Source organism: Nycticebus coucang, chromosome 8, assembly GCF_027406575.1.
Source record: "Nycticebus coucang isolate mNycCou1 chromosome 8, mNycCou1.pri, whole genome shotgun sequence".
Lineage (NCBI taxonomy): Eukaryota > Metazoa > Chordata > Mammalia > Primates > Lorisidae > Nycticebus > Nycticebus coucang.
This window is the reverse complement of record NC_069787.1, coordinates 2,908,744-2,921,809: the sequence shown is the minus strand read 5'-3', so window position 1 is coordinate 2,921,809 and position 13,066 is coordinate 2,908,744. Positions and strand designations below refer to the sequence as shown.

Genomic DNA, 13,066 nt, shown 5'->3' with positions numbered 1-13,066 from the left:
CATAAACTGTTTCCCCTTTGCCTTCCTGGTTTTGTTGTTCTTTTATTCAAAGGCTGTGTTGCCCTGAGTTGCTCTGCTCACCTTTCCCTTTGTTCCCTGCTCCCTGCATGCTGGTTCCTGCCACTTGCCTTCAGCTCTGTTCCAGCTCCAGTTCTCTTAACTGTTGGCATCCTGTCTGACTCAGGTACCAGCTCCATTTGTTGTTGTTGTTGTTGTTGTTTTTGAGACAGTGTCTCACACTGTCGCCCTGGGGTAGAGCACCGTGGCGTCACACGGCTCACAGCAACCTCAAACTCTTGGGCTCCAGAGATCCTCCTGCCTCAGTCTCCCGAGTGGCTGGGAGTACAGGTGTGCACCACAATGCCTGGCTAGTTTTTTTCTATTTCCTTTTAATAGAGATGGGGTCTTGCTCTTGCTGAGGCTGGTCTCTAATTCCTGAGCTCAAGCAATTCACCTGCCTCAGCTCCCAAAGTGCTAGGATTACAGGTGTTGAGCTACCAAGCCCCCCCCAAGCCCCCAAGCCCCCAAGCCCAGCCTAGAATTGAAAACTTTGTAAACAAAAGTTCAGTAATATGGGCAGTGCCTGTGGCTCAAGGAGTAGGCGCAGGTCCCATATGCCGGAGGTGGCGGGTTCAAGCCCAGCCCTGGCCAAAAAACACAAAAAAATAAAAAAAATAAGAAAATTAACAAGAATAAATGTTTAAAAAAGAAAAAAAAGTTCAGTAATATATCAAGATCCATTCCAGGAGCCATCCCTGCCCTCAAGAGGCTTAAAGTTGGCCAGGTGTGGTGGTTCACATGTTTGAGACCAGTCTGAGCAAAAATCAAGATCCCATCTCTACTAAAAAGGGAAAAGTTGAAGCGAGAGGATTGCTTGAGCCCAAGAGTTGGAGGTTGCTGTGAGCTATGACACTACGGCACTCTACCCAGGGCGACAGCTTAAGACTCAGTCTCAAAGGGCGGCGCCTGTGGCTCAGTGAGTAGGGCGCCAGCCCCATATGCCGAGGGTGGCGGGTTCAAACCCAGCCCCGGCCAAACTGAAACCAAAAAATAGCCGGGCGTTGTGGCGGGCGCCTGTAGTCCCAGCTGCTCGGGAGGCTGAGGCAAGAGAATCGCGTAAGCCCAAGAGTTAGAGGTTGCTGTGAGCCGTGTGACGCCACGGCACTCTACCGGAGGGCGGTACAGTGAGACTCTGTCTCTACAAAAAAAAAAAAAAAAGACTCAGTCTCAAAAAAAAAGGGTTAAAATTGGTGACAAAGACATGTAATGTTATTTCAATCAAACTAAGGTTTAAAGTGAATAGCATATATGGATGGAATCTTTTACTTTGAGGTCTCAAGTGTCTGACCAAAATAAGTTTGAATGCAAGCACTGTCTACCATGGCTACATTTACACCCTACGGATGATTTCTTTGGGCTAATTCCACCACCAGGGATGGGGTCCAGATTATAAATACACACAATTCTACAAGACAACTCTGGAGGACTAACTGCTCTCTCACTGCTAGACTAAAGCCATTCTGATCTCCTAACACCAACAGATTTGAAGTAACCTTTAACAAGAGGCAGTCTCAAACTATGACACACTTTGCTCCAGGAATAACCTCCTCAACCTCCCCCCCCCACCCCCACCCGCGGCGTCCCAACACTAGCCAAGGGGCCATAAAGAAACAGATTCCTACCAGAGTGGCCAAAAATTAGAAAGAAAAGGACAAGTACTAACAAGGATGTCAAATATTTGCGACTCTCATATACTGCTGGTGGACAATAAACTGGTATTAAAAAAAAGCTTTTGAAATCTGGCCCTATCTATTAAATCAGAAGACACTGTTGTGAGCTGAATGTATTCCCCCCAAATTCATACCTTCAAATCCTAACCACCACTACCACCTCAGAATGTGACTCATTTGGAGACAAAGCCTTTAAAAGAGGCAATTAAGGTTCCCACCAGGCACAGTGGCTCTCTCCCCTTTAATCCCTCCTAGCACTTTAAAGGCACCAGCCTGGGCAACACAGCAAAATTTAGATACAGCAAAATTCTGTATCTATAAAAATAAGACCAGGCACAATGGCTCACGCCTGTAATCCCAGCACTTGGGAGGCCGAGGTGGGTGGACTGCCTGAGCTCATGAGTTCAAGACCAACCTGAGCAAGAGCGAGACTCAGTCTCTAAAAAAAATAGCCAGTCACTGTGGCTGGCACCTGTAGTCCCAGCTACTTGGGAGACTGAAGCAAGAGAATCGCTTGAGCCCAAGAGTTTGAGCTTGCTGTGAGCTAAGATGCCACGACACTCTACCAAGGGTGACCAAGTGAGACTCTATCTCAATAAATAAATAAATAGCCAGGTGTGGTGGCTTATGCCTTTACTCCCAACACTCTGGGAGGCCAAGGCAGGTAGACTGCCTGAGCTCCCAGATTCGAGACTTGAGCTCCCAGGTTCAAGACCAGCCTAAATCAGAGAAAGACCTCGTCTCTATAAATAGCCAGGCGTTGTGGCAGGTGCCTGTAGTCCCAGCTAGGTGGGAGGCTGAAGCAAGAGGATCACTTGAACCCAAAAGTTTAAGTTTGCTCCAAGCTAAGACGCCACAGCACTCTACCAAGGGTGACCAAGTAAGACTCTGTCTCAAAAATAAAGAAATATAAATAAAAATATAATTAAAAGCCCAGTGTGGTGGCTCACGCCTGTAATCCCAGAACTTTGGGAGGCTAAGGTGGATAGATTGCTTGAGTTCACAAGTTTGAAACCAGCCTGAGCAAGAGTAAGACCCATCTCTACCAAAAACAGACAAACTAGCCAGGTGTTGTGGCAGGTACCTATACTCCCAGCTACTTGGAAGGCTGAGGCAAGAAGAACTCTTGAACCTAGGAATTTGAAGTTACTGTGAGCTATGACACCACTTCGCTCTATCCAAGGCAACAGAATGAGAATCTGCCTCCAAAAAAAAGAAAAAAAACCTTAAAAGGTTAAATTAGGGTGGGTCATTATATGATTGGTGTCCCACCAGCAAGAGCAAGACAGATATAGAGGAAAGACCAGATAAAAATAAAGATACAGGGAAGAAAGTCAGCATCTATTACCAAGGAAAAAGACTTCAGAAGAAATTACCCTGTTTCCCCAAAAATAAGACAGTGTCTTATTTTAAGGTGTGCTCCCAAAGATGTGCTAGGTCTTATTTTCAGGGGACGTCTTATCTTTCCTTTAAGTAGGTCTTATTTTCAGAGGATGTCTTATTTTCAGGGAAACTGGGTAACCCTGCCAACACCTTGATCTCAAGCTTCTAGACTCCAGAATTGAGAAAATAAATTTGTTGTCTAAGCCACCAGGTGTGTGGTATCTTTCAGGGCAGCCCTTGCAAAGGAACGTAGATACATATCCTAAAACTCAGTCTTCCTACTTAACACTATGAAACATTACAAAATGGAATGTAAGCAATGAAAACGGAGTTACAACTACACACAACTGAGTCTTACCAAAAAAACTGAGTCAAAAAAACCCGACACAGAAGAACACAGGGTGGGAGTACAAATCAGTTACAAATCAGCAGACTCATCACCCAGGGGCAAGGGGATGGTAATGATTTGAAGGAAAAACAAGGGGGCATCTGAATTTGTGAAAGTTCTACAGACTGTTCACTTATTTGTACACTCTTCTGTATCCATATGTTTACTAAAATATAGAAATGACAAATTACTTAGCCGGGCGTTGTGGCGGGCGCCTGTAGTCCCAGCTACTTGAGAGGCTGAGGCAAGAGAATCGCTTAAGCCCAGGAGTTGGAGGTTGCCATGAGCTGTGTGAGGCCACGGCACTCTACCGAGGGCCATAAAGTGAGACTCTGTCTCTACAAAAAAAAAAAAAAAAGAAATGACAAATTACTTGAAAACAAAGGCAATGAGTTACCTATCCAGTGTTACCATGGTAATAAATCTCAACTTGGAGCTGGACAGAGCAGGTTCTTCACCTGTCCACCATTAAGCATTATTAAAAAAACAGCTAATCCCATGATCCCCATCTTCGCATCAATGAGTGTGTCTATTAGGAGAAGCACCACAGGCCAAAGGCAAGAACATCCAGTCTCCTCCACGATTAAATGCACACACCCTCTTAGGAGGGTTCAGTTTCATTATATTAAAAGTATACATTGGGTGGCGCCTGTGGCCCAAAAGAGTAGGGTGCTGATCCCATATGCCGGAGGTAGCAGGTTCAAACCCAGCCCCAGTCAAAAACTGCAAAAAAAAAAAAAAAAAAGTATACATTAAGATGGCTCACATCTGTAATCCTAGCACTCTGAGAGGCTGATGTAGGTGGATTGCTTGAGCTCAGGAGTTCTAGACCAGCCTGAGCAACAGCAAGACCCAGTCTCTACTAAAAATAGAAAAACTAGCTGGGCATGGTGACACAAGCCTGTAGTCCCTGCTGCTTGGGAGGCTGAGGCAAGAGGCATGAACTACCACGCTAAGGCCTTTAGAGCACTCATGTATTACACACAGGCAGCAAAAATCACTGAGCTGAGTTTTAACATATCTAGATTTGCTTTCCAGGTGGGCACGTAAGCACCCAACCTCAGCTAACTCCAAAAGATTCAATGAATAGCTAAGAACACCAAACGAAATCATGTGTAAACTATAAGCACTACACAAATATTAAAAAGTATTTAAAGGAGAATACTGTATAAAGTTCTACAGGCCAGCACGGTGGTTCATGCCTGTAATCCTAAACTATGGAAGGCCGAGGCAAGAGGATGACTTGAGCTCAGGAGTTCAAGACCACCCTAAGCAAGCTTGAGATTCCATCTCTGCTAAAAATACAAAACTTAGCCAGGCACTGTACTAGGCACCTGTAGTCCCAGCTACCTGGAAAGCTAAAATGGCTGGAGGCCAGGAATTCAAGGTTATATAGTGAGCTATGGTCCCACCACTGCACTCCTGCCTGGGTGACAATTAATGCTCTTTTAACAACCATCAACATGGTGCAGGTCAGAGGATTTAACCTGGAGTGATTTCAGGGTTCCCCAGGACTGTAAGTGCACAGAGAATTGTTGGTAGGCTGATGAAATACGGTATGTAATCCCTGATGGTGCAGTGGTTAGGGAAAAAAAAAAAATGTAATACCCTATGTAAGAAGCACTATTTTTCATAAAGTCTATGATGTGTTGTTTAAACTTAATTTCGTAGAAGCTTTGTCAAACTAAAAAGTTTATCAAATGGAAATCAACTTTTTACTACATGTACAAATAAAAATTGAAAATCAATGATTTAACAATCTACTTCACTAAGTAATAATTTTTTTTAGAGACAGAGTTCACTAAGTAATTTTTAAAGGACTACAGAACTGATATGGTGAATGCCCAGAAAGCTAGTGGTAAGAATCAAGCCATCTTTACTTGAAAGGCTGGGGGAGAACAGAGAACCTCCTTCCTTTATCCGGAAGCAGTAATACAAACAAGCAAGACATATAGGCCAAGCAAGGCCGCAGAATTCCTAACACCGCCCAGGTCCCTGGGCTCCCCTTAATATGGTTCTCAGCTTTCTTCTGTCCTAACTGCAGGCAGTCCCAGGCAACCAGGAAATGGACAGCAGAGTCAGGCAGACGGATCTCCACAGCAGTGATGATGTCACCAAAACAGAGACTTGAGTCCCCACACATGAAGTACTACATCTTCAACCAAATAAACAAGGCCAGTACTGTAGGTCACCATTGGAACCAACTGCCAAGTTTTCCTCTTCCTCCAAGGAGACATTCTGCAAATAGCTACTCTTAAATTTGTTATTGAAATCACAGCCTAGAGTATTAAAATTGAAACTGGTCAAAGACACTGCTAAAATGCCTGTTTTGGTTTTGTCCACATCACTTTACCTTTGATTCACAAATCACACTGACCACATATACCACTATTAAGGCAGAGTCTCACTCTGCGGCCCTGGGTAGCCCTGGCTAGAATGATGTGGCATCATAGTTCACAGCAACCACAAACTCTTGGGCTCAAGAGATCTCTGGTCTTAGCCTCCCAAGGAGCTGGGACTTACAGAAGCCCCCCACAAGGCCCAGTTAGGTTTTTTTGTTCTATTTTCAGTAGAGACAGGGTCTCGCTCTTGGCTCAGGCTGGTCTTAAACTCCTGAGTTCAAGGGATCCACCCTCCTTGGCCTCCCAGAGTTCTAGGATTACAGGCATGAGCCACTGTACCTGGCCAGAAACAAAAGCCTTAATACATAAAGACAAACTATTTTTCTGTCTTTAATGCTGTATGTGTGAAGGAAAAACAGAATAGAGCGAAGGTGTGAGAGCAAATAAATGAAGAGATCAACACACTGCAAAACGTTCCTGCGAAGCACAGAGGGATCTACCACATGGTATTAACAGATAAAGGTTTAATAACACAAAGAAATGGATGCCTGAAACACAATGGCAACCTCACATGGGAGACAAGAGTCAGCAGAAAGCCAACAGCCAAGAAATGGAGGAGGGGGAAACAGTTCATTTCCAGACCTTCGGTCCCCTTCAGAAGATGACATCAGTGCCAAGGGGACCACCGTTCAGTCTTTTTTAGTACCCCTTCTCCTTACTCCCCCAGGAAAACCTTGCCTATAAGTTCCCAGTCCAGTATTTGGTCAAACTATCTCATCATATTTGTCCAATTATACGCGTGGAGAGTTAGACAATCTATCATAGGAAAAACAGTAAAATATCTATGTCAAATTCCTAACAGGAACAGTGCCTGTGACAACTGACATGTGTGTGGTCTAGGTCTGCTACATCTTTGCACACAAACTAACACTAAATGTAAAGGCAAAAATCTCATTAGTGCAGATCTCTTTATAGACTTATTAAAAGCTAATCAAATATGGCTGGGTGAGGTGGCTCATGCCTATAATCCCAGCACTCTCAGAGACCGAAGCAGATGGACTGCTTGAGCTCGAAGTTTGAGACTATCCTGAACAAGAGTGAGACCCCCTCTCTACTAAAAACAGAAAAACTAGCCTGTTGTGGCAGGTGCCCGTAGTCCCAGCTACTGGGGAGGCTGAAGCAAGAGGATCATTTGAGAGCCCAAGAGTTTGAGGTTGCTGTGAGCTATGATGACACCAAGGTACTCTACTCAGGGTGACAGAGTGAGACGTCTCAAAACAAAACAAACCTAATCCAATAACCAAAACTTTGTGCTTCACTTGGCATTAGGGTCAAAAACTGATTCAAAGCCATAATCTACCATAAAGCAATGCTCTTTGATCATGGCGTTTGTAAGCTTAGGCGCAGGTGGCACAAAAAAAGAAGAAAAAAAATTGCCCCAGCTGATTGCCAACAACTACCTGGAGGAATATACTAATACAACTATTTTTAGAGTGCATTCTCCCACATCCCGCCCTTCTGTCTGTTTACTCATGCCGTTCTATCCAAATCCCCTTTTAAAGGAGAAAATTCGAAACTTGTGGGAGATGGGGTAGCATCGAGTTTTATTTAGAATGGTACTGGTCCTGGTAGGTGCTATATTAAACTTCTTATCACTGAAGAAAAAAATCCATCATGCCAAATGGAGCTTTGCTCCAAAACACTGCAGTGCAATGCAATGGCAGTAACACGAACACTCTCTTGAATGAACCAAAAAATGCCACTAGAGCAAAAGGAGAAACAAGTTCAGTGCTGAAGGTAACTCTCCCAAAGAAACGATCAATTAGAAACAGTAATATTATCTCCTATACTCTTTCAACAGGCAAATCATGCAAAAGCTGTTGTTAAAATCAACAAAGCCTTCAAGTCAGTCAGACACCCGACTGTGTGGATTACCATGGATTCATGTGCAGAGATGAAAAATCACTCCTCTTTCCAAAAGGCTCAAGTTCTACCAGCCAAGTCACTCCTCAACAGAATTCCTGGCCACGATAAAGCACCATTTCAAAATTCACTGAGGACCAAAACCATGCCCACCTCCCTGAGTCAACAGCCAGTAATGCCTGACACGTGGTAGATACTTGAAATATTTCATGGATGAACGAAAAGGTGCTTATTATTACTCTCCTCTAAAACCCAAACACTGTATATGGCTACAGTATTTATTACACACTTCAATATATTAAGATGGGTAGCAAAGTAAAAAAAAAAACAAAAAAAGTGAGACTACCACAGGGTTGTGAACACTAAGTGTTAGCTTGCAAAGTATCTTCAGGAGTGCTCATACATTGCCCCCCAGTTCTCAGATTCACATCTGAACAAATTCTCCCAAGTTTGACAAGGGAAACACACTAAAAGGACACTATTAATCCCTGGATGAGAAATCATGGGGCTAATCAGCTGCTTAAGTCACAAGGAAGAGACAAGGGGCTGTTCTATTAGAATCCAAAGATGCAGTATTTTCAGTAAGGAAGAGACAAGTGGCTGGACACTCACCAAACAAAGTTGTAAGAAAAGTTCACTTGGCAGGTTTGCCAGCCCCAATTCAACTGACAGAAGATTGAGGTAGCAAAGTTTTTCAAACGGCAATTAAGTACCTTGCTAATATTCAAGAACTCTATACTTACTGTCACCATGCTACGCTACGAAACATGTAATATGTATTGTAAGTAACAACTGCAAACCGAATGTTTTACGGAGGCTTTCAAAATGACATCACCAAAAAGGAGGTGGAGGCAGGCGGTGAGGGACAGATACCAACTAGCCAAAGATAAATCACAAGTTTTAGGTCCACCTACAGTACCACCTACAGAATGAGTACCGTGCTCTAGAGTCCTGACAGCTAAGGCTTGACCCTCTGCTTCCTAACTTTTATTGACCTTGGACAAATGACTTAACCTCTTTGTTCTTCAATTTTCCTATATATAACTGGGCATCGCTTTGGTACTTCAGAGGGTTGTTCAGAGAATTAAACATAATAATCTGTGTAAAGGTCTCGCTATGCTGTCCAGCACACATTAAACGCTCAAATGTTTGCAGCCATTCTCAATAGTCCCATTTTCTGCACCATTAGGGATCAAGCCTGAAATGAATGCAGTTAAGAGGCCACCAACGCGATCAGAATGCAAACCTAGCTCTCCACCCAACCACCGTATTTCCTCCACTAAGTTTGAAAACTTCTTTAAGGATTTATCGCAACATGCTCCTGACAAGAAGCTGCCGGTCAGCCAGAGCCAGAGGCGTCTCTCAGGTACACAAGCGCTTCAGGCGAGCCCAGAGCACGTGACCTGACTCACTGCCTTGACTCAGTTGCCGCCAGGGAACCTCTCCCACTAACAGGGTCAGGCTACTGGAGGTGAGAAGACAGATGGGGACGCTGCCCTCCCAGGCGGCAGCGCCGAAGCCCGCGTCCCCGGAGGCGGCTGCGGTCAGGGGGTGGGCTCCGACCGCCTCTGGCTCGCCGCTCTAAGGAACTCCACTAGCGCGCCCCGCCGCAGCGCAGGGCCGCCCAAGTCAGGAGCCCTCCTCAGGGCTCCGGTATCTATGTCACCAGTAAACACGGCGTCCGCGACAAACAGCCTGAGGTCGACAAGCTGGCCAGAGGTCACACCCGGCGACCTCTGACCTCTCCCTGGCCGGGCGCGGTCTGGGCTTGTTCTCGGTGCCTGAACGACACCTAGTTTCCCCTCGAGGCCTGGGCTGGGCCGAGACCTGCCCAGGACAGGGAGGACACGCGGTCCTGGCGAGCGAGGAGCTGAGGAGGGGGATGGGGCAGGCCGTCGGCCGGGCTGGGCCCGCTGCTCACCACTGCCGCTGCGCTGCGGGCTCCGGCCGGGCGCGTCGCAAAGGCTCCCGCCGAGGAGGAAGCAACGGAGGGCAGAACTGATAAGTCCAAGCTCCGGCTCGAGGGAACTCCTCCGCGATCTCCCAGTCTCCAACGCCGCCGCCGCCGCCGCCTTGGGCTTTATGGCCAAGACTCCAGCCCCGCTCCCACTTCCGCCACCGCCGCCGCCCCGAGCGGAAGTACCTGTCACGAGACGCTGGACGCCAGGAGTGCGGGGGAGAAGCCCCGCCTCCGCCTTGGGTCACGTTCCGGCCGCCGCGGGCCTGGGCCCGGGTCACGTGGTACAAAGATGTCTGCCCCCAGTGGTTGTCGCCATCTTTGAGGCTTGTACAAGGAGCTGGACGGTGCCATGTTGTACCCACAAACCGAATCCTCAGCCATCCCGTTACCCCAGCATAAAGAATGCCAGGGGAACCCATGTGGGAGGCGTCCCACGTGGGCCTTTCCCTTTGCCAGAAGCTCTGGCGCTTTTTAGTCCTTCTGTATTCCTTTCTGTCTAATAAAATCCTATCTTAGCAGTGGAAAAAAAATAAATAAAAGAAGAAGAATGCCAGGGCAGAGAGGCTGGGAGGTAAATGGTTTATTCCAGTAGTATCCCTCTTGGAAAGACACCACTTGTCCTTATTTTAACTACTTAAGCAAAGAATGTAACCATTTTACAAATAAGGAACTGAAATCGGGAACAGACAGTTGCTGGACCTGGCTCACACAGTAAGCGGTAAAGCCGGGATGTGAGCCCAGGTCTCCAGGTCTGTCTGATGACGATAGTTGTAATCCTTCTGTAGACTGCAAATGACTCCACCGGTTGTATGACTTGGTGATAGAGAAGGCAGAGAATTAGACATTACCAGAATACTTTGGTGGAGGAGATAGCCCAAGAAGATGGAAAAAGACACAGAGGCTTTCTGAAGCTTGGAGCTGCCTCCCAAGCCCCAGCCCCATCTGAATACCTCAAGATCCGCTCAGAACATTTATCTCCATCTTCAACAATAATGCTCTTCCCATAGTCTTCTAATATCTTACTTAGTTCATGCAAATGCCATTCTTTCATTGTTACATCCCCAAACCTTGTAACTTAACTCCTGTAATGGGTTGAATAGTGACACCCCCCCACCCCCACCCCAAAAGATATGTTCCATGCTCTGGAACCTGTGAATGTGACCTGATTACCAGAAACTGTCTTTGCAGATTTATATGGAGGTGAAATCATCCTGTATTATGGAGGTGGTTCATAAATTTAATAACAAGTACCCTTATTTATAAGAGACACAGAGAAGTCCATGTGGACATGGAGCCAAAGATTAGAGTAGCCACAAATAATACTGAAGCCCTGGGGGTTGGGGATGCAGCATTTTGTTTTTTTTTAACCTTCTGAGAGCAAACCTACATCTATGGTATAGCCCACAGGTAAAGAATCTTTTCATGTTGCAAGACCATGTTAATTTAGATGTAATCTGAGGAGGCTGTATTCAAGAAACTTCAATTAGATATATTTTAAAATGTACATTATTTTGTAAAGTCTACTATATATTTAATGGGGATGCAGCTTTTTAAAGGACTTCCAGCTTCTAAAAATGTAAAAGAATACATTTCTGTGCTTTAAAGCCACTAATTTGTGATAATTAAAAGCCCTAGAGAACTAATTTAACTCCCCTCTCTATCTCTTGTACCCCTCATCCACAACCTTCAATGTACATCCAGAATGTCACTATTTCTCACTGTCTCTGCCGCTATAGCCTGGTCTGAACTTTTATCATTTCTTCCTTGGATTATTGCACATCCTTGATTTCCTACCTTCATATCCCTGATCCATTCTCAACACAAGAGGAGAGAAATTATACGAAACCCTCAAACCTTGTCATTCTCTTGCTCAAACTTTTCCCATGGAACAGAGTAAAAACTGAAGACTTTGCCATCAGAGTGTTCTACATCTTCTGACTCCCAAATTCCTCTCTGACCTCATCTCCTACTAATGTCTCTTCTGATCAAACTATACCAGTTTAAGAAAATAAAGGGTGCACATCTAAATCAGGACTTTGCAGTTGTATTTCTATCTGTAAAGCTCTTCCTCCACATATCTGCATGGCCACTCCCTCACTTTCCTAAGGTCTTGATTTGTTGTTTTTTTTTCTCTCAGAAGAGTGTCACTTTGTCACCCTCAGTAGAGTACTATAGCATCGCAGCTCACGGCAACCTTAAAACTCTTGGGCTGAAGCCATCCGCTTGCTTCAGCATCCCATGTAGCTGAGACTACAGGCCCCGCCACAATGCACAGCTATTTTTAGAGTTGGGGGGGGGGTCTCTTGCTGAGGCTGGGCTCGAACTCCTGACCTCAAGCACTCCACCCACCTCAGCCTCCCAGAATGCTAGAATTACAACTGTGAGCCACCACCCTTGGTTCTTCAGGTCTTGATTTAAATGTCACCTTTTGGGGCGGTGCCTGTGGCTCAGTGGGCAGGGCGCAGGCCCCATATACCGAGGGTTGTGGGTTCAAACTCGGCCCCGGCCAAACTGCAACCAAAAAATAACTGGGCGTTGTGACGGGTGCCTGTAGTCCCAGATGCTCAGTAGGCTGAGGCAAGAGAATCGCTTGGGCCCAAGAGTTGGAGGTTGCCGTGAGCTGTGTGATGCCACGGCACTCTATCCAAGATGATGAAGTGAGACTCTGTCTCTAGCAAAAAAAAAATTTAAATTAAATTAAATGTCACCTTTTCAGTGAGAATGGCCCTTCTCTATTTAAAACAGAAGTTCCTGTATCACCACTGCACACACAGAAAAGCAACTTGTCTCCCTTGCTCACTTACTTGCTTATTATCTGCTTTCCTCACTAGAACAGCAACTCTGTAAGTGAAAAAATTTTTGTCTATTTCCTTCATTGCTGTATCTCTGATTTCTAAGATGATTTCTAAGTGCTGGGGTACAGTAGGTGCTCAGTGAGTACAATTTACAGGGTATTCGGGACAACATGATTGAAAACAGTTTCAAAGGTTAAGACTTATAAGAAAAAGAAAAAGAAGAAGATTTTTAAAAGAATTATGATAATTCCAACCATTCTGTAGCCATTCAAATTATTAGGTTTGAAAATAAAGGGCGGCGCCTATGGTTCCATCGGTAGGGCGTCAGCCCCACATACCAAGGGTGGCGGGTTCGAACCCAGCCCCGGACAAACGGCAACATAAAAGTAGCCGGGCGTTGTGACGGGTGCCTGCAGTCCCAGCTGCTCAGGAGGCTGAGGCAAGAGAATTGCTTGGGCCCAAGAGTTGAAGGATGCTGTGAGCTGTGACACAAAGCACTCTACCGACGGCTACATAGTGACACTCTGTCTCAATAACAAAAAAAG

At 45.5% G+C, this 13,066-nt stretch overlaps 1 protein-coding gene across 1 annotated transcript in view; it reads right to left on the bottom strand.

Moving 5' to 3' along the window:
- The window catches only part of RAB7A (RAB7A, member RAS oncogene family), a 78,919-nt gene extending 68,999 nt beyond the window's left edge, over positions 1 to 9,920 (bottom strand). The window contains exon 1 of the mRNA XM_053599359.1: positions 9,688 to 9,920. The gene's annotated coding sequence lies outside the window, so the exon portion shown is untranslated. The remainder of the gene's footprint in view (positions 1 to 9,687) is intronic.
- Positions 9,921 to 13,066: the final 3,146 nt, after the last annotated feature.